Raw genomic sequence first — 19492 nt, 5'->3', positions numbered from 1 at the left:
CCCTGCTCCTAGGAGCAGGAAGATCTGAAGAAGGCTTCTAAGGAAAAAACCCTCAGCTACCTTGTATTTAAAAGCAACAGTTCTCCTGGAAACTCTTAAAAGGCATCCATCCTCCGGAAGTCACAAAATAATACCCCAAACTTCATGGGAGATAAATAGTGCAACAAAGTTGCAGGTGTGGCATTTGGTACACCTTCATTTTACATAATGTACAAATAAGGGTAGGCAGGACCTCTGTTAAAGTTCCATAGGTTGTTTAAACTTTCTAGGAACATGCCTGAGAAAACTGGTTACGGCTGTTTGCTGTATGTCATGAAACTGGCAGTACTATGGGGAGGAGTAAGAGGATCCCGGCAAGGGGTGTAGCCAGGATTGGACAAGATCGGGAAGGAAAGGTTGGTGTAGGAAGTACTCACAGGATGGTGAGGTAATGAAGAACAGGGAAACATACTGGACTAAGGTTTTGGTACGATCTGAGCATGCTCAACAGCGGTGGGGAAATCTAATATTGTGGTGAAATCTAATCCTGCAATAAAAATCTAACAGACTGAGAGGAATTTCCTTTGTCTATAGACAGCTATTACACATGCTCACACTGCAAATATCTGATTGGGTGTTTGAATTTGTAATTTCTGTAATGAATATAAAAACTGTTGGATCCTTTGTTTGAGGTCCAGTCTTTGCAGAGAAAGCCCATTGGGTCAAACTTCTGCGCAGAAATAAAGATTGGACTCCTTTTTCATACACACCCCGCCTCATGTGCTTTTTGGCTTACTCATAAGAAAGGGGCTGGTTTTCCTGAAACAATGGGGGTCAGTGCGCAGGAACCAGAGCAGCAGGACCCATCACCAGAGGAGCCCCTGTCACCACGAACATGGTGGGCTCAGAGATGTAGGGAGCAGTGGGTCTGTGCTCCAGGAGGCTGAGGCAGCCAAAGGACTACAGCCCAGCTCCCTAGCTGGCCAGGTGGGGCTCACTAAATCTGGGAGGAGGTATGTGATTCCTCAGCTTGAGTAGGCTTGGAGCAGGTGAGGGTCACCTGCCTAAACAAGCCCAGGTGCTTCAATCAACAGGCATAGTAAAAAATAGAGCAGCAAACTAAGATGCTGTGTCTGCTCTATTGCCCATGTTTAAGGACCTCAGCTTGGATGCGCCAGGATCTCGGTGGGACTCTGGATTGGATTGAATGGGGACTTGGCATACTGACTTGCTGCCAGGTAGGCCAGGGGTTCAGGACACTGTATAAATAACAACATACACAGTATTGATGGGCTGGTACCTCTATATTATGCAGACCAATTAAAAATCAAGGGTTCTGTACTGTTCTACCTGGAAGTGTGGCTGTGGAGGCATGGAATAAGGGTGTGAACTTTGCATTTTATCTGTGGTATTTTTTTTTTTTAATAATAATTTGGTTTTGCAACACTCTGTATTCCACTTGAATTCGCGATTTGGTTTCTGAGCTGATCTCTATAAAATAAAACCCTCTTTGTTCTCCAGTCACACTTATGAGGAATCCAAAGCCAGATGTAACACCCCCTCTGGGGGTGGCGTTTCTAGGCAAAGGAGCCCCTCCAGACAGAATTAAGCCTACAAAAGTGCAAGTAGGTCTAGGGCCTTTTGTGGGAGAAGTAAAAGGGACCCACTTTCTTCTATAATTCATATATGGACGATGCTTTCATTATGGCAGGTAAAATTTCACATCACATTTTTGAGGAGGGAGCAGGAGCTTTTCCTTCTGACCTTAAAGCAATTAACAGGTGGCTGGATGTTGTATACTCTTGCAGGGGTTAGAAAGTAATGGCTCATCTGCCACATAATCTATTTTCAGAGGAACTGAGACCATAGGATTGTTTGGAAATGCAATGTGAAAACAATCAACCATTGTTTTTTAAAGCAAGCTGACAAATACCCTAAGCATTGCGGATGGTGTTAGAGAGAGCAAGTAATCTATTGTTGATTTGCTGATTGGTATGTATATCAAGTGCCATGTGACCTCAGGGGAATGTCAAGTTGGAGAATTTCAACAAGCCCTCTTTTAAAATATGAGTTAGCTCTTCCTCATCCATTCTCAAGGAAATCGGCCCTGAGTGCTCACTAGAAGGACAGATCCTGAAGTTGAGGCTCCAGTACTTTGGCCACCTCATGAGAAGAGAAGACTCCCTGGAAAAGACCCTGATGTTGGGAAAGATGGAGGGCACAAGGAGAAGGGGACGACAGAGGATGAGATGGTTGGATAGTATTCTCGAAGCTACTAACATGAGTTTGGCCAAACTGCGAGAGGCAGTGAAGGATAGGCGTGCCTGGCGTGCTCTGGTCCATGGGGTCACGAAGAGTCGGACACGACTGAATGACTGAACAACAACAACAACTAGCTCCTCCTCATGTAGTTAATGCAGTATCTTGAAATAAAACGGTCATATTCTGAAGAAGAAAATAGTTTTCTTCTCTGTGACAGGGTTTTGAAGTTGGCTTAAACCGAGACAAAATTGGTTGTGAACATAAGAAGGCAAAGCAAAAGTCAAAGAAAGGAATGTGGCGATAAGTTTGAATATATAGATTTAAATAGTGGTGTGTTGGAACGGATTTCAGACACCAGAAATCAAAGTTGTTGTGCATTTTTTTGTAGTGCAGCCAAAGAATGATAAGGTTTTCTAAATGGTTATCAGAGGCTGCAGGAAAGACGCCCTGTGGGTTGTGAATAAGGAGGGAAATGTTAATGTCTAGACTGGGAAAGAAAAGAGCAAGAATACTGCTCATAGCACAGTTCCTTAAAATAGACGTTTGTTCCACTGTGAAAGGTTTTGAGCAAGCTGGCCTTTTTATGGTGTTAAAAAAAGTTGATGGCACTTGACATCTAATGTGTGTAGCAGCCTATCTCTGTGAAGAATATACGGTACTTTATGAACTGCTAGTTAAAATAAATAAATCTCTGAATCCATTGATCTATGTGGGCACTCTACTTCTGTGCAAACCTTATATGAGCAGGGATGAACACACAAAGGGATGAACACTGTGTTGCCATACCTGTAGCCCTCCAGTCTTGGAGGACAATGGTGTGAAGCAGGGAGCCTCTGCTACTAATGGATGTTACCGCACAACTTAGAACCTGCACAATCAGGATCCTAAAGTCATGCCAGAGGAGTATCAGTGAGTACATTAATACACATGAGCATGCTCAATGCATAGAATGGCTAAGCAAGGCTAGGGCAATGTCTGCAGTCTCTGAAATGTGCCTTGCAGTTCTTTTGGAAGAAGTTATCTGTGCAGAGTTGAAGAAAAACTATAAAGGTGTAATTATTAGCAGAGAGAGAGAGAAGTTGAAACTAAGTGTGGAAAACAGTAAAGAAAGAAATCAAATATTTGAGATAAGAATTAGCAACCCAAGGTGTGTATATATATTATTTTAATAATGTTTTGATGTTTGACTTTTAATTGCATTTAATTTTTAGATAGAAAGGCTTGATGTTTTTGTGTTCTGCATTTGTGACTCTCCCTTACGCTGCATTCCATCTCCCCACATCTACCCTTGAAAGTGGGTGTGCACATCAAGATGGCTATGAAAACACTGTCACCGTGGAAGGTATTGCACTATGCATATTTATTATGCAAGCAGATCCCTTTGACCTTTGTGGGATTTACCTGCTCTGTCAGGCTGTGCAAGAACATTTCTGGGGTGATTTGCAAGCTTCCACAATAACATGTCTTTCACTTGCAGCTTTAGGCATCTACCCATTCTGGGTGGTGCTGTGGTCTAAACCACTGAGCCTCTTGGGCTTGCTGATTGGAAGATTGGCGGTTCAAATCTGCATGGTGGGGTGAGCTCCCGTAGCTCTGTCCCAGCTCCTGCCAACCTAGCAGTTCTAAAGCACGTCAAAGTGCAAGTAGATAAATAGGTACCGCTGCAGCAGGAAGGTGAATGGTGTTTCTGTGCGCTCTGGCAGTCATCAAATTGCCTGTTGTGCCAGAAGCGGTTTAGTCATGCTGACCACATGACCTGGAAAGCTGTCTGTGGACAAACGTCTCCCTTAGCCTTAAAAGTGAGATTAGTAGGGTACAGTGGCACCCGCAGTGGTGTGGTGCGCGTCCTGGGGGCGTGGTGTGCCACCTGCGGAGGTATGGTGCCCAGCGCTGGTGGGGGGCAGCTGCGATGGCACCCCACTGGGATTGCACTGCTGGGGGCTTGTACACTCTCCCCATTCCCCTCTTCCTCTGCCAGTGGCGCCGCAACCCCATAGTCACCCTTGACTGGACTTAACCGTCCAGGGATCCTTTCCCTTTCCCTTTCCCTAATGGCTTATTCATTACAGTTCCACTCAGATGAAATTAGTACCAGTCACTGAGATTAGCCAGTGTGATAAAGTGATAAATCAAAATCTATTTTTAATTTTCACTATGTAGGACTTGTTGCATTTTAAATCAAAACTTCCCACTCTCTTATGGAAATGTTCTGTTATTTTTCAAACAAAAAAAAACAAAACAAAAAACCACAGCCTGCCTGCCCTCTAGAGTACGTCCTTTAGAGGTTGCTGATTTGCGTGTGTGTGTGAATGTTTAACACAATTATGTAGCACACTGAGAGGCATTAAACATAATTCTAGTACCCTTTTATACTGTTTGAATAATGCTCTTGTTAAAGGCTCAGTCAATGCCTAGAAGTTGAAAACTAAAATGTAATAAGCTGAGGGAAATGAAAATTGTGTAGGATAACGTAAGTTACATTTGACAATATTGGATCCCCTCTGCCTATTTCTTATTCAAATAGCAAGTATCACCCTTACGAAAGAAGTGAATTTAAAACCAAAGCTTACACAACTAGTAAAATATGGAAAGGCTGGCAAATAGGCATGAGCAAATTGAATGAGTCTCTCGTCTTTACATACATTTTCTGAAAAAGTAAAGCGAATAAATAGAAGAGGGTGTGTGTGTGTGTGTGTGTGTGTGTGTGTGTGTGTGTGTGTGTAATAAATATCCAGGCGGGTAGATTATAGAAGAAATCAGACTGCAAATTGAATTTGTGTACAAAACTGGCATTTATTTATTTATTTTTCGTAAGGAGCAGATGATTTCCTTAGATTGCCTCTAGAACATCTATCACGCTGGATAAGAATTTATAGAATGTTTGAGATGAATGATGAGAAACTAGTAATGCTGAAAAACAGGTTGCGGACAAGAGAGAAATACCAACAGTTGAATTCGGATGGGTAGCATACAGTCAAAGCCCTCCTTGCACCACTGGGTGGGTAGGGTTTGACTTAATGGAGATATATCCCTCTGCCTAGCCTCTGCCGGCCTCCTGCTGCCCATATTGGAGATAGCATAGCCTCCAAGTGTCCCGATTTTCCAGGGATAGTCCTGGAATTAGGAAAGCCACCCCTGCTTCGGATTTGATACTGGAAGGAGGATGATCCTGTGCTTGGATTTGGAAGAAGGGAGCAAAGGAAGCTGCCTTAGATCAATGGTCAGATCAATGGTCCATTTACCTCAGTGTGAGAGCCAGTGTGGTGTAGTGGTTAAGAGCGGTGAACTCGTAATCTGGGGAACCGGGTTCGCGTCTCCGCTCCTCCACATGCAGCTGCTGGGTGACCTTGGGCTAGTCACACTTCTCTGAAGTCTCTCAGCCCCACTCACCTCACAGAGTGTTTGTTGTGGGGGAGGAAGGGAAAGGAGAATGTTAGCCGCTTTGAGACTCCTTCAGGTAGTGAAAAGCGGGATATCAAATCCAAACTCCTCCTCCTCCTCCTCCTCTTCTTCTTCTTCTTCTTCTTCTTCTTCTTCTTCTTCTTCTTCTTCTTCTTCTCAGTATCATCTACATTTACTCACAGTGTATCTCATGGGTTTCAGGCAAGAGTCTCTACCCGCCTTACCTGGAGTTGCCTATGACTGAACATGGGACCTTCTGCATGCAAAGCTCTACCACTGAGCTACAGCCCTGCCAAAATTTGTTTGCAATTCCATGTACGATTTAGGCAAGCTAATGCAGTGCATGGGTACTATAGATAAACCTCGGATGCGGGTGGCGCTGTGGTCTAAACCACTCAGCCTCTTGGGCTTGCTGATCAGGAGGTTGGCGGTTTGAATCCCCGCAATGGGGTGAGCTCCTGTTCCTCCTGCAAACCTAGCAGTTCGAAAGCATACTGGTGCAAGTAGATAAATAGGTACCGCTGCAGTGGGAAAGTAAATGGCATTTCCGTGCGCTCTGGTTTCCGTCACAGTGTTCCGTTGCACCAGAAGCGGTTTAGTCATGCTGGCCACATGACCTGGAAAGCTGTCTGCAGACCAACGCCGGCTCCTTCGGCCTGAAGCGAGATGAGTGCCACAACCCCATAGTCGCCTTTGACTGAACTTAACCATCCAGGGGTCCTTTACCTTTTACCTTTACAGGTTAAATCCTGCTTCTCATTAGCAGGCCTTATCCTTGCCAGTAGCATAGGCACTCTAGAAAATCTGAGATTCAGATGAGATCTAGTTGGTGGTTGTGTCTGTGTTTCTGAGTCAATGTTCTCTTGAAATGCTGAATTTCTCTGTTAAAGGTATTTTAAAAATCCCATGATTTTTAAAAAATAAGTTGGGCATTTATAAATGCTCATATTGAAACAAAAACACATTTACATCATTTTCTTAAAATTTCAGAGTATCTTCCCCCTACTCTTTCTGCACCTAAAACTTTCAAAAATTGAATTTCTGAATGTTAGTGTTTGATGTTCATTAGCATTGGATTTGGATTTCATTTTATCCCTTATTTGAATAATTGCAGAGGGGTACCTTTAAAAGCCAATTTGAGAGGGGAGAAAAACTAGATTAAAATGACTGATGAATATATAAACATTAAGCAGTATACATTCATTAAACAGAGTGCACACTACATTAAACAATATTGATATAATATGCTTCATTTTTACAAATTTTGCCTTGGTGACCTAACCAATGAATCAAGAAAATTTGTGAGGGTGTCATCAGAGACAGATCTCCATCTTACTATTGCTGCCTCATTCTCTCTTAAGCAGGGCTCCTTCTACACTGGGGGATATTTTCTTTCAAGGACTATGGTTAGAAAAGTTGAATCTACAGTAAGTGAGTTGCTTGGGTAACTCCACCATCATCATTCAGAGTTGTCTACAAACTTACATCATGTGAAGCAGGGATGGGGAAACTGTGGCCCTCCAGATGTTTTGGGATTCTAATGGCCATCATTCCAGACCATTGGTGATGCTGCCTGAGGTTGTGGGGGGTCGGAGTCCAACAACATCTGGAGGGTTCTCCATATATTCTGTGTAAGAGTGTCATTGTAACCCTGAAATACCTGCTTTAAACCTTACAAAGTAACCTATTTACTTGTCCTTAAAGTACTGATATATTTGCTCATAATACATAGACAAGTGGGGATTCAGAACAAACCGTCGCAGAGAGGGAGAGATGAAGGGTAGATGAAAGTAGAGTTTCCCCTAATCTCCGCATTTCCTTGTCATGGTTCCATTGTGGGCAACGGATGCAGCCCGTCTTGAGCTGGGAGGCAGAATGCTTCCTCTGTAGTGGGTCTTCCTCACCTTGGTTTGGTTACATATAGCTATAGATGAGTCTATAGAGAGCCAGTGTGGTGTAGTGGTTAAGAGCGGTAGACTCGTAATCTGGGGAACCGGGTTTGCGTCTCCGCTCCTCCACATGCAGCTGCTGGGTGACCTTGGGCTAGTCACACTTCTCTGAAGTCTCTCAGCCCCACTCACCCCACAGAGTGTTTGTTGTGGGGGAGGAATGGAAAGGAGAATGTTAGCCGCTTTGAGACTCTTTTGGGTAGTGATAAAGCGGGATATCAAATCCAAACTCTTCTTCTTCTTCTGTCCATGCTCAGACAGGTCAGCTTGAATCGATAAAGTTACCTCTGTAGACCCCTGTCTCTGCCTCCTTACTTGAGCGGCTATTGTGGATACATGCCCTCAGATATCCTGGCATTCTCCATTTGTGCAGAGGGGCTGCACCCACGGCTGGTGGAAGGCCTCAGGGCCCCTGGACAAAATGTCCTCTGGGGTGCCCCATTTACCATCTTGGGGGAAGAAGTGAATTATCTTCAAATGTTGCCATATTTTACTATGTAAGCTCCTATATATACAGGTGAAACTTGAAAAATTAAAATATCGTGGAAAGGTTCATTTCTTTCAGTAATTCAACTTAAAAGGTGAAACTAATATATGAGATAGACTCATGACATGCAAAGCAAGATATGTCTAGCCTTTGCTTGTTATAATTGTGATATTATGGCGTACAGCTGATGAGAACCCCAAATTAACCATTTCAACGTTGGGGTTTTCATCAGCTGTATGCCATAATCATCACAATTATAACAAGCAAAGGCTTGACATATCTCGCTTTGCATGTCATGAGTCTATCTCATATATTAAATTCCAGTAGCTCATGAAAACAATTGCTTACATAAATGGACTTTTCCACGATATTCTATTTTTTTGAGTTTCACCTGTATATAGTAGTTCTGTTGAGGATTCCTCAGTCAGAGAATCATAGTGTGGCATCCTCAGGCCTGTAAATTGTTGGCAGAATGGCTTCCTCCTATGCTGTTGCTCCCAGGGCAGGTGAAGATTAGTTTGACTCAATCTGCAGACAATTTCCTTTTACCCGCTGATTCTTCCTATCAAGTCCACAACTTTATTCTCAGAATAGTGAAATCTGGACCCCAAGGTCAGGACAGAAACAAACCCAAGGGTTCCTGTTCATGCTTATTGGGGGGATATGACCCTCTTAGAATGTCCATCTTTGACTTTTATGGGTACCTGATCTGAAGGAAATCAAATGGCAAATGTCTTTCTGAAGGTTTTTAACTGCAAGCTTCTCTCTGATGCCAATGTTGACTGGAAGAACAACAGATGGTCAGCCAGGACTATTTCATGTCCTTGTCACTTGTGCATGTTTTATGGTGATTGTTATTAAAGGTCAGAAACAATGCAGAACATAGCCCCAAGGACTAACATTAACCATTTTTCTGTTACTTTTTCTAAGTCCTTTCAGATTCAGCAAGCCAGAATGCCATATGTACAAACCAATACTTTGCTAGACACTTTGAGGGAAAGCATTAAAAAAAAAAAAGCTCTAGATGAAAATTCTCATTTGAATGTGTACTTAAAATGCATTTTCTCAGTGTTATGAGTTTAGGGTGTTAAGCTGGGTGCCAGGCCCCTCTAATTTTTGGATCTAGCAAGTGTTAGAATTAAATTAGGACTTTTATTTCTTGGAATAGCCAAGCTAGCATCTTGGTGGTGATAGCCGGGTGTGTGTGTGTGTGTGTGTGTGTGTGTGTGTGTGTTAAAGCCATTCATGGGCGTTAAGGGGCTCAGTGCAAGACCCTCCCTCAGCAGAAAAAGCTAGAGTTTAGAGTGTTTTTGTAGCAGTGATGTGACCTAGAAGTGAAGTATCAAGCTGGAGGGAGAATCGGAGCAATGTTTGACCCTTTGAGGTGTTCATGCTGTGAAGCCTCCATCATAGGCTCAGGTTGTATATACAGGGCAAATATTATAAAGACCTATTCTCAGCATGACTGCCAACTCTGTTTGGTCACCCGACCAGCTATTCATGCTCTGTCTCTGTCCTGGGGGACAATTGGCTGGGCTGGTTGGCTCCTTGGAATGGCTTGAGGTCTTTTCCCTTTGGTCCACTCATAGGTCCTATATATGATGAATGGCCTTCAGCTATGACATAAATATGTTTCCCATCAAATGATCAGTTTCCAAAACATTTCCTCTCAAAATAAACATTTTTAAAGCATATCTTGATATCTCTTTGGCTGAGAACTACAGTACATCATAATATTTGGGGTTCATGAAGGCTAGCGGAAGTTCCTTTTTGCACATTATAAATAAATAAATATAAATAATTTTTTATTTATACCCTGCCCTTCCTGGTTTAAAAACCAGGCTCAGGGCAGCTAACAGTAAATATAAAACATTGATTAGAATGCAACTTAAAAACAGCAGAAAATGCAACATAAAATGCAGTATCAATATCAATAAAATTCTAAAATTCAGGGGTCAGTTTTGGGGAAAAAACAAAACAAACCCCAGTCAGTAGACATCAAATGATCACCAGGGCTAACTGGCCAAGTTGGTCCGACTAGGGCTAGCAATGAGACCAGGGAAGAATTTAAATGTGGGGTCCCAGAAAGGGTTACTTCATAGAAGAGGAAAGGGGAAAAAGGGAATAGAAGACCAGGCTAATTCAAATTGAAGGCCAGGCAGAATGGCTCTGTCTTACAGGCCCTGCGGAAGGAGATCAAGTCCTGGAGGGCCCTAGTCTCGTAGGACAGAGCATTCCACCAGGTCAGAGCCGTCACTGAAAAAAACCCTGGCCCTGGTGGAGGATAGTTGAAGAAGTGCAGGTGACCAAATCAGTTCATAGTGGGATTCACAGATTGAATTCCTCAGTCATCTCTAACTGCAAGCATGAAGGCAACAAGCATGCACAGACCTTATTCCTGGTCAGTTTAGGGGCTACAGGCTTGTGGGAATACGTTTTAAGGTGCTCCTGCACCTGTCCACTTTAAGGTAACCTTCCGCGCATCGCACGGAAGGTAAGGAGATCCGGCAGAGGTTTGCTGCCTGGATCCCTCCGCGCTTGGGGCAAAGCGCGCCAATTTAGCCTTAGTTACAGGTGGGTAGCCGTGTTGGTCTGCCATAGTCAAAACAAAATCGAAAATTCTTTCTAGTAGCACCTTAGAGACCAACTGAGTTTGTTCCTGGTATGAGCTTTCGTGTGCATGCACACTTCTTCAGATACACTGAAACAGAAGTCCTTGTTAACAATTTAGCCTTGTTAACGGTCAGTTAAGAGTTTCCCGCCCAGAAACTCACCTAGAAACAATGTTGTGATTGGTTGTTGACAATGTTATGACGATGTTTAACTTCCTAATAAATAGCCCCTGCTCTCTGTAGCGGTGTGGAGTGCGCGCGAGACAAGCCAAGAGAGAACATCTGTGCGAGACAAGCCAAGAGAGAAACCGAAAGAGAAACCAAGCCGCACAGAGCAGTTGAGTGCAACTTCACCATTGACTGCAGTCTCTTAGTCTTTATTTCATTTTATTTCAAAAGTTTATTTGGCCTTCTTAGTTTTGGCCGCTTCTTTAGCTTTGCCTATCTTTCCTATCCGGAAACCTCCGGAACCTTCGGAAACCTTCGGAAACCTTCAGAACTCCCAACAACAATCTCACGACCTTCAGGTTCATAACCAGCGGACCCTTTCACGGCCAGTGGGAGCAGGAACTCCGGGAATTACTGGTCGTCCCAGATGCTGGTTATCCCCACAGAGGCTTTAAAAATGAAACATGTCCTTTCTCAAGTTCAGACCCCCCCTCCATTTAGCCCTCTTCCTCCTTTCATTTCATGGAACCATAGAATCTTAAAGATGGAAGGGACACCAAGGGTCATCTAGTTCAACCCCCTGCAATGCCAGGATGACTGACCACATAAGGGAAACGCATTTTACTAATAGGTATGTGTGATTATTATTATTATTATTATTATTATTATTATTATTATTATTATTAATTATATCTGTAACAGAAGTGCACTTAAAAAAATGCTAAAATATTGTCCATCATAAATACTTGGTTCTGAAGTGTAACTACCAACAATAACAAAACCTTTCTCTCTCTCTCTCTAAATGTCTTATGAAAAGTAACATCAAATGATTTAAACAGTCATGGAAAATAAACCACTTGCCTAACCATTCAGTAGGTTGTCATGACCTCCTAGTTCCATTTGAAAGTGTTTGAAAGGAAAGGTTTTCATCCTTATTGCTTGCAATCTATGGAAGCCTTTGTCTAGCCAGTGGTGATTGTATTCAATGCAGGTGAACAACTTGGGGGGGGGGAGGCGTTTGAACATATCATCACTGAAAACAATGGAGCTATCTATGTAAGAGATTTCTAGTGTGACCTCTTCACACTGGAAGACGTCTCTTTGCAAATGGTTATCTAGAAATGCTCATCTATGAAGCAGTGTTGCAAAATGAGCAAACTAATAGAGCACACACACACTGGCATGTTCAGAAAAAAGCAGAATTTGCTGGGAAATATTACTCACTGATTCTGTGGCACAACATATGGCCAAAAGACTAATGTGGTCAGATGTAAAACCTGACAGCTTAATATATCAGTGAGGCAAATGTGGAAGATAACTTTGCAACCAATGATGCTCAAAAGTATGGCATTAGAAGGGGTGGGGGTGAGGGGCAAAAACTTGAAAGCGCATTCCCCAAAACAAGAACTTTGATTGGCCTGCTGTTCTGTTCATTGATATATTTACTTGATTTAATAATAATAATAATAATAATAATAATAATAATAATAATAATTAATAATAATAAAATATATTTATGCCCCGCTCACCTGACTGGGTTTCCCCAGCCACTCTGGGCGGCTTCCAGCAGAATATAAAAAACATAATAAAACATCAAATATTAAAAACTTCCCTAAACAGGGCTGCCTTCAGATGTCCTCTAAAAGTTGTGTAGTTTTTTTTTTTTTAAATCTCATTGACATCTGATGGGAGGGGGTTCCACAGGGCGGGTGCCACTACTGAGAAGGCCCTCTGCCTTGTTCCCTGTAACTTCGCTTCTCACAGTGAGGGAACTGCCAGAAGGCCTTCAGAGGTGGACCTCAGTGTCTGGGCTGAATGATGGGGGCGGAGAGGCTCCTTCAGGTATTCAAATAGTATTCTGAGAGCCAGTGTGGTGTAGTGGTTAAGAGCGGTAGACTCGTAATCTGGGGAACCAGGTTCGCGTCTCCGCTCCTCCACATCCAGCTGCTGGGTGACCTTGGACTAGTCACACTTCTCTGAAGTCTCTCAGCCCCACTCACCTCACAGAGTGTTTGTTGTGGGGGAGGAAGGGAAAGGAGAATGTTAGCCACTTTGAGACTCCTTCGGGTAGTGATAAAGCGGGATATCAAATCCAAACTCCCCCCCCCTCCTCCTCCTCCTTTTTCTTCTTCTTCTTCTTCTTTGATTCTGTAAAGGTTCCATGGATGTTTATGGGACTGAAAAACAACTGCTCACACTGGATTGGAACTCATAATTTTGCAGAGAGTATTCTCAAGCACAATGGGAGATTACACATGTTCTCTCACAAGGAAACTCAACTGGGAATCACTCCTCAGTAAGCTCTACAGACTGGCTTGCTGCCACTTATGATTGCCTTGCTCATTCCTGTACTCATCCTGCTTCCTAACTGGTCAGAGCATCAGCACAAGAAGATCAAAGTTTTTTGCAACTGTCCTGCCCTTCTCCTTTGCACCTCTGATATTGGGGTGGGAGCAATGGAGGGGGAGGCTTTGGGCAAGTTCTAATGGGAGGCAGTTTGAGCAAGCTTTAAGAGGAGGGTTGCAGTTGGACAAGCTCCAAGAAGGGGTGTCTTGAGGGACAGGAGGTTGGGTGGTTAGGATTGGCACTGTCAACAATGTCAGAAATGCAAAAGTCCTTCAAATTTGGGGATTTTGATTGCAAAAAAATGGAACTTTCCTCATTTTAAAGGAAGATAGCCCAGTTTTCTGAGCTTGATTCTGAAATTGTTGAGCAGAGTTAATCTCTCTCCAGTTTGAATAAACACCCGTTGTGTTCTGAGGCAGTAAATGTGTGTTCATGTTTATAGGAGAGTAAGCCTCATTAAAATACTGTTAGGTTTACTCCTGAGTAAACATGGGTAGGATTAGACTCCACATTTATTTCTGAAATGTGCAAAGAAGAATGAGAGAACAAATGATGTTTGAATTAAGTTAAAGTTGAATTAAGTTACAATTTAATTGGATTCGTAAATCTGAGACAGTTCTGGGTACTCTTCTTCAGTATTTGGTCTTATGTCAGCTACTTTTGAAGAAGTCTAAATCAGAACTTTTTTCTGCTAACTGTGAGGAAATATGGAGTATATGTAATACATACACTGCAGTTTTTACGGAATAAAGAGATCTATGATTCATCATTTTGAAACCAAACTCGTACCCTCTGGAGATTTTGGTCACACTTGCACTCAGCAGTGACAAATCTTTGCTCCGAACATTTGCCTATAGCGTGCATGTCTTTTTCATGATACTGAACCCTTAAAAGACTGTTTACAGTAGCGGTCAGTGCTCATTGGGACTGGCAAAAAGGAAGGATGCCAAAGTGGGTGAAGCCAGATCCCATGACAGGTGTGGAGACAACTAATTCAGCTATTGCCCTCATCCTCCTCCCTGCTGTATTCGACAAGAGCGAATATGAGACAAAGGAGGAAGGAACTCTCAGTCAGTGACTCTGGACTGTAAGAAGACAGACTGCTGGTCTTGGAAGAATCAAGACTAAAGTTAGTGTGGAAATGCCCCATTTGCCCTAATAGACCAGCTTCCACTGCCTGGTTGAGGCCTACATGATGGGAAAAAATGAATATTTTCTTATTCCTAAGTATTGATAGGCACTGGGAGACAGCAGCACCCACTTCCATCCAAATCCCCCTAAGAGTGACAGAACACAATCAAGGCCTATCACTCCCAGAGAAGCCCTTGCTGTATTCACATGTAAAATGTGTGACAGCAAGGAGCACCACACACTAGCCATGTAAGCCTGTGGTTGACTGGGTTACCAATTTTTAAAAGGCCTGTGATTATATTACAGCTATGGAGGCCCTGATTCTGTCCTTATACCACCTCATAATCAAAATGACGTCAGATTTTGAAGTAGACTCATGACTCGATCTGGTTCATAATCTGCCCAGATTGAATGAGATACCGTATTTTCCGGCGTATAAGACGACCCCCAACTTTTCCAGTTAAAATATAGAGTTTGAGATATACTCGACCGCAGATTCTCCACCTGGCGTATAAGACGACCCCCGACTTTTGAGAAGATTTTCCTGGATTAAAAAGTAGTCTTACACGCCAGAATATGCAGTAAATCTGTTTAGGAATGAAATTCACTTTTAAGTAAAAGTTTTCAAGGGATGTATGGGGTGTTAGAAGAGGGGTGGTATTTATGGTGGGGGACACATTGTTTTCCTTCTGGGGTAGTTTGTTCACCTTTGGTCCCCACCCTGCACTCGGCTTTCACCCGAGGCTCCTAGAAGCTGTCACCATGTGAGATTGGCAGCACCCCAGAAACGGCTTCAATTGGCTGGCTAAACCAGGCGATGGGTCTCAAACCCTCAGTGAGTTAGTGATTCCTCTGCAGGCAGGTAGAATGGATGTGACCAATAGTGGGTCCAAAGGTCAAGAAGGCAATTTCTGCATGTGCACATGGGGCTCATCAACCTGGGAAAATAGCCCATCTAGGAGAAGGAAAACTCAGATCCCAAAACCTCTACTTCCTTACAGGATATATTCATGAGAAGATGTCTTAGGAGAAGAAAAGGCTAAGGAGTAAACCCTACACAATTCGGGAGTGCAGTCCCTAAGATGGCTGGATGGTGCCTTGTATGACTCCTTCCAGCAACTCCTGCAGCCAAGCTGGTGCCAAATGTATTGCTGTGCTTTTGCTTGGACCACATCAGCGAGACTGAGAGGGCTGTATTGTCATCTGGGCATACACACTGCTCAGGCTTGCATAACAATGCAGCAGTCAGACTTCACTCATGGAGGCACACTCTCTTTCTTTCTTTTACAAAACTTAAATTTTATTGGACGTGAAACCGCCTACAGAGGTATAATCCCGAACCACGAAACCTCACCCCACCGGGGTGTACATTTACGAACTCAAAGCTTTGTTGTAAATCATTGCCAGGGCAGCCAGGAAAGTGACGTACAGTGGGACCTCTAGATATGAACGGGATCCGTTCCAGAGCCCCGTTCACATCCTGAGCAGTCCGCAACCCGCAGTGCCGCTTCTGCGCACGCGTGGGTCGCGATTCGGCACATCTGTGCATGTGCGTGGTGTCATTTGACGCGTCTGTGCATGCGCGACCCACCGAACCCGGAAGTAACCCGTTACTTCCGGGTTCGGCGCATTCGTAACCCGTGCCGTTCGCAACCCGCAGCGAACGCAACACGAGGTACAACTGTATTCCTGGAAGTTCACCAGTTGGTCCCCATTGTGGTCCAGATCTTTCATAAATGCCTGTATCTCTGCATCCTGCAGTTTCGGTCCAATGGTGAGCTCCTTCTGTATCAGCTCCTTCAATTCCTTCTTGCTTAGGGTGTTCTTATTGCCATCTTTGCCAGCATATTTGTGGAAGGTGACAACCAGCATGCCAACAGCTTGGTCAAGAGATGCTGCCATGGTAAGAGATCAGAAGCAAGATGGTCCAATGCTGAGTGGCAGGAAGAGATGGGGAAAGTGGTAGCCATGGAGGCACACTCTTGAGACAAATGGATGCTAGCAACAAAGGACTGCAACCTTAAACACTGGTGTATGTGTGTGTCTCCAATAAGAGCCTAGATGTCATGGAAGAAGAGTGAAACATCATCAGATAAGAGTCCTACTTTTCCCTATCATAAAACTGTAATTCATTAAAAGGGATGTATTCCGCCCCCTTAAGGATAAATCCTGCAATGCATAATTATGTTCTATTGTGTTATGTTGCATAACTAATTGTGCATTAATTAAAGAAATAAATGGAGGTAACATATATTAAAAGGGGATGTACAAAAATGCTACCTGTGCTAATTTTGGTCGAGGGGAATAGACGAATAACAAATCAAGATGGCTTGGTGCCATGTTGTGCTGGAGACAGGCTACAGCTATATAAAGGAACACATCCTCCTTGAAATGCTCCCTAAGGGGCTCTCTGCAACTGGACACAGCGCTCTGTAGTCAGAGATAATAAGATCCTTGTTATGGGAGCTGCAGTCTTCTTCTCTCACAGCATGGCAGTGCATTTGATTTAATAAGCGTGCATCATTATAACATCTGCTTTGCCTCTGTGCTTTAGTGTATGCAGAAATCTGTGCTGTCTCAGGATCCTCAAGATAAGACTTACACATTCATCCCATGAGCCGAGAAACTTGCACTCCTGCTGATGTAGCAAGTTGTTTTCCCATCGCAGCTTGGTTGGAATTTTGACATCCTTTACAGAACAGGTGAAGCAGTGCGAGAGAGAGAGAGCCTAATGATTACCAATTTTGAAGCACGCCTCTCCTTCATCTCCAGCATTGCAGCTAACACACACTCAACCTTCAACAAGGAAAGGCTCAGATAGGTGGAAAACACCATGTGTGCCTCGAGCAGGCCGACTCGATGCATGTGCGGTTTGTGACTGAATTATGACATCATAAAATTAGGCTACAGCGCCAACTCTCCAAAAGCAGTCATTTAACAGAAGCTTTCTGTTGGCTTAATAGCTAACTCTTGTGCCTATTTATTTACCACAGATATTTTATGGTGGTTTTCCTACTGTATAGTTCAGGGATAATTTTATAAGCAAAAGATGTTGTAAAATGGGATGTGCAGAATGTATGCAGATGCCTGTCAGCTAAATATATCTTGAAACGGGGGATGTGATGGCCATCAGTTCTGGTGCCTTTTAAAAGAGAATTGCGCACATTCATAGAGGATACGGCTACTAGTCATGATTGCTGTGATCTGCCTTCAATGTCTAAACCACAGAGCTTAGGGATTGCCAATCAGAAGGTCGGCAGTTGGAATCCCCACGACGGGGTGAGCTCCCGTTGCTCGGTCCCAGCTCCGGCCAACCTAGCAGTTCAAAAGCACATCAAAATGCAAGTAGATAAATAGGGACCACTCCGGCGGGAAGGTAAACGGCGTGTCCGTGCGCTGCTCTGGTTCGCCAGAAACGGCTTGGTCATGTTGGCCACATGATCTGGAAGCTGTCTGCGGACAAACGCTGGCTCCCTTGGCCTATAGAGCGAGATGAGTGCCGCAACCCCAGAGTCATCCACGACTGGACCTCATGGTCAGGGGTAGCTTTACCTTTACCTTCAATGTCAGAGGCAGTTTTATGGGAATCACAAGTTGGAGGAGAGCTGCTGCCCTCAGAACATTCCCATAAGCAACTGGTTGGGAGTCATGAGAACATGATGCTGGAGTAAATGGGCCTTTGTCCTAGCCCAAGAGGGCTCTTTGTATGGTTCATATGTAGTCTGGCTCTGCGTTTATGCCATACATTTAAATTCTATCCCCTCCCCCTCCAAGTAAAGATGATATATTGAGCTTCATGGCTGATCTGGAGGATCTGGATCATAGTTGAACACTCTAAGCACTACGCCACATGTCTCAAGGATTCAAGACTTTTAAGGCCACTTTTTTTCAGACAATGAACTGATACACCAACATGTGTTTCAAATTCGTCATAACGCACAAGGCACGCATTTACAGAAGGGTCAGGAGGTGGCCATCCAAAAGGGCAAATCAACCTAAAGAGCATTCAGCGACATAGTCGACTGTTTTATTCACTTGAGCACTTTGTCAGAGAAAGGCATCCCTTTATACAGATTCAGCTGCTAGATTAGGCTGCCGGCTGCCCTTGCCAGTTGGACAGATCTAGGGGTGCTTGTGGAATTTGAGCTTTGCAAATCCTGATGCAAACTGACATGATCCATGTCTTTTGGACTAATGTGGAGATTGGAGATTAGCTCTCCACCGGCTTCCGCACGTCTCCCGATATTTCAATGAAGTTCTCTATGTGCAGCATGCACATATGAGCAAATACAGTTTAAAATCTGTATTTTGAGGGTGTGTGTGTTTATCTTACTTTTTATTTCATAAAATTTATGCACTGCTTGACTGTAAAAAAACAACAACCAACAAACCCTCAGCCCCTGTACTAGTGCCAGTTCCACTGGTACCAAGTTGTTAAGAGATTTATATGCTCATAGTACAGAGGTGCCGCCTTGCACAGTGGTGCAGCACAGTGCATGTGTGATGTCACACACACAATGCGTGCCTGTGACATCATCTACGTGTCACTCGCACATTGTCGGGAGGAGGCCTTGCCTGGCACCGAACAGCTTCAATGGCTGCCTTTGATGCAGTGCTGCACTCAGCTCGGCAGTTCCCCTCAATAGTGTGTGTGTGTGTGTGTGTGTGTGTGTGTGTGTGTACACATACGCTGAGCCCCCTATTAAGGAATTTTGCCACTTGCTATCAACATCAGCAGGCAGAACTTTAAAAAAAAACTGTATCCAAAAGTGTAGCATGTGTTTGTTTTTTCCCCCTTCCTCCCTCCCCTCAGACACCCCTCTCTCGTACGCCTTTTTCCGTTCTGGGCATACAAGCAGGTATTTCTGTATCTGTGTACTTAAATAACAATTGCCAGGAAGTATGCAAGATGTCCCCAGCCTTGATTATGTTTCAAAGACGGGAAAATGGAGGTTTGTGCTTCGGGTGCGTAATGTCTATTTGCATTTAAAAATGATAATACCGAGTTCATGAGCAAGCATGACATTGGAAGGTGGTGAACTCTCCTTCACTGGAAGTTTTTAAGCAGAGGTTGTCCCTATGTAGAGTTCTATTCTTTCTTTTCCTCCTCCTCCTCCTCTTACTGCTTTCAAACTTCATCCTCCCCTCCATGGCAT

This window comes from Lacerta agilis, chromosome 4 (genome assembly GCF_009819535.1).
Source record: "Lacerta agilis isolate rLacAgi1 chromosome 4, rLacAgi1.pri, whole genome shotgun sequence".
Lineage (NCBI taxonomy): Eukaryota > Metazoa > Chordata > Lepidosauria > Squamata > Lacertidae > Lacerta > Lacerta agilis.
This window is presented reverse-complemented; position numbering follows the sequence as displayed.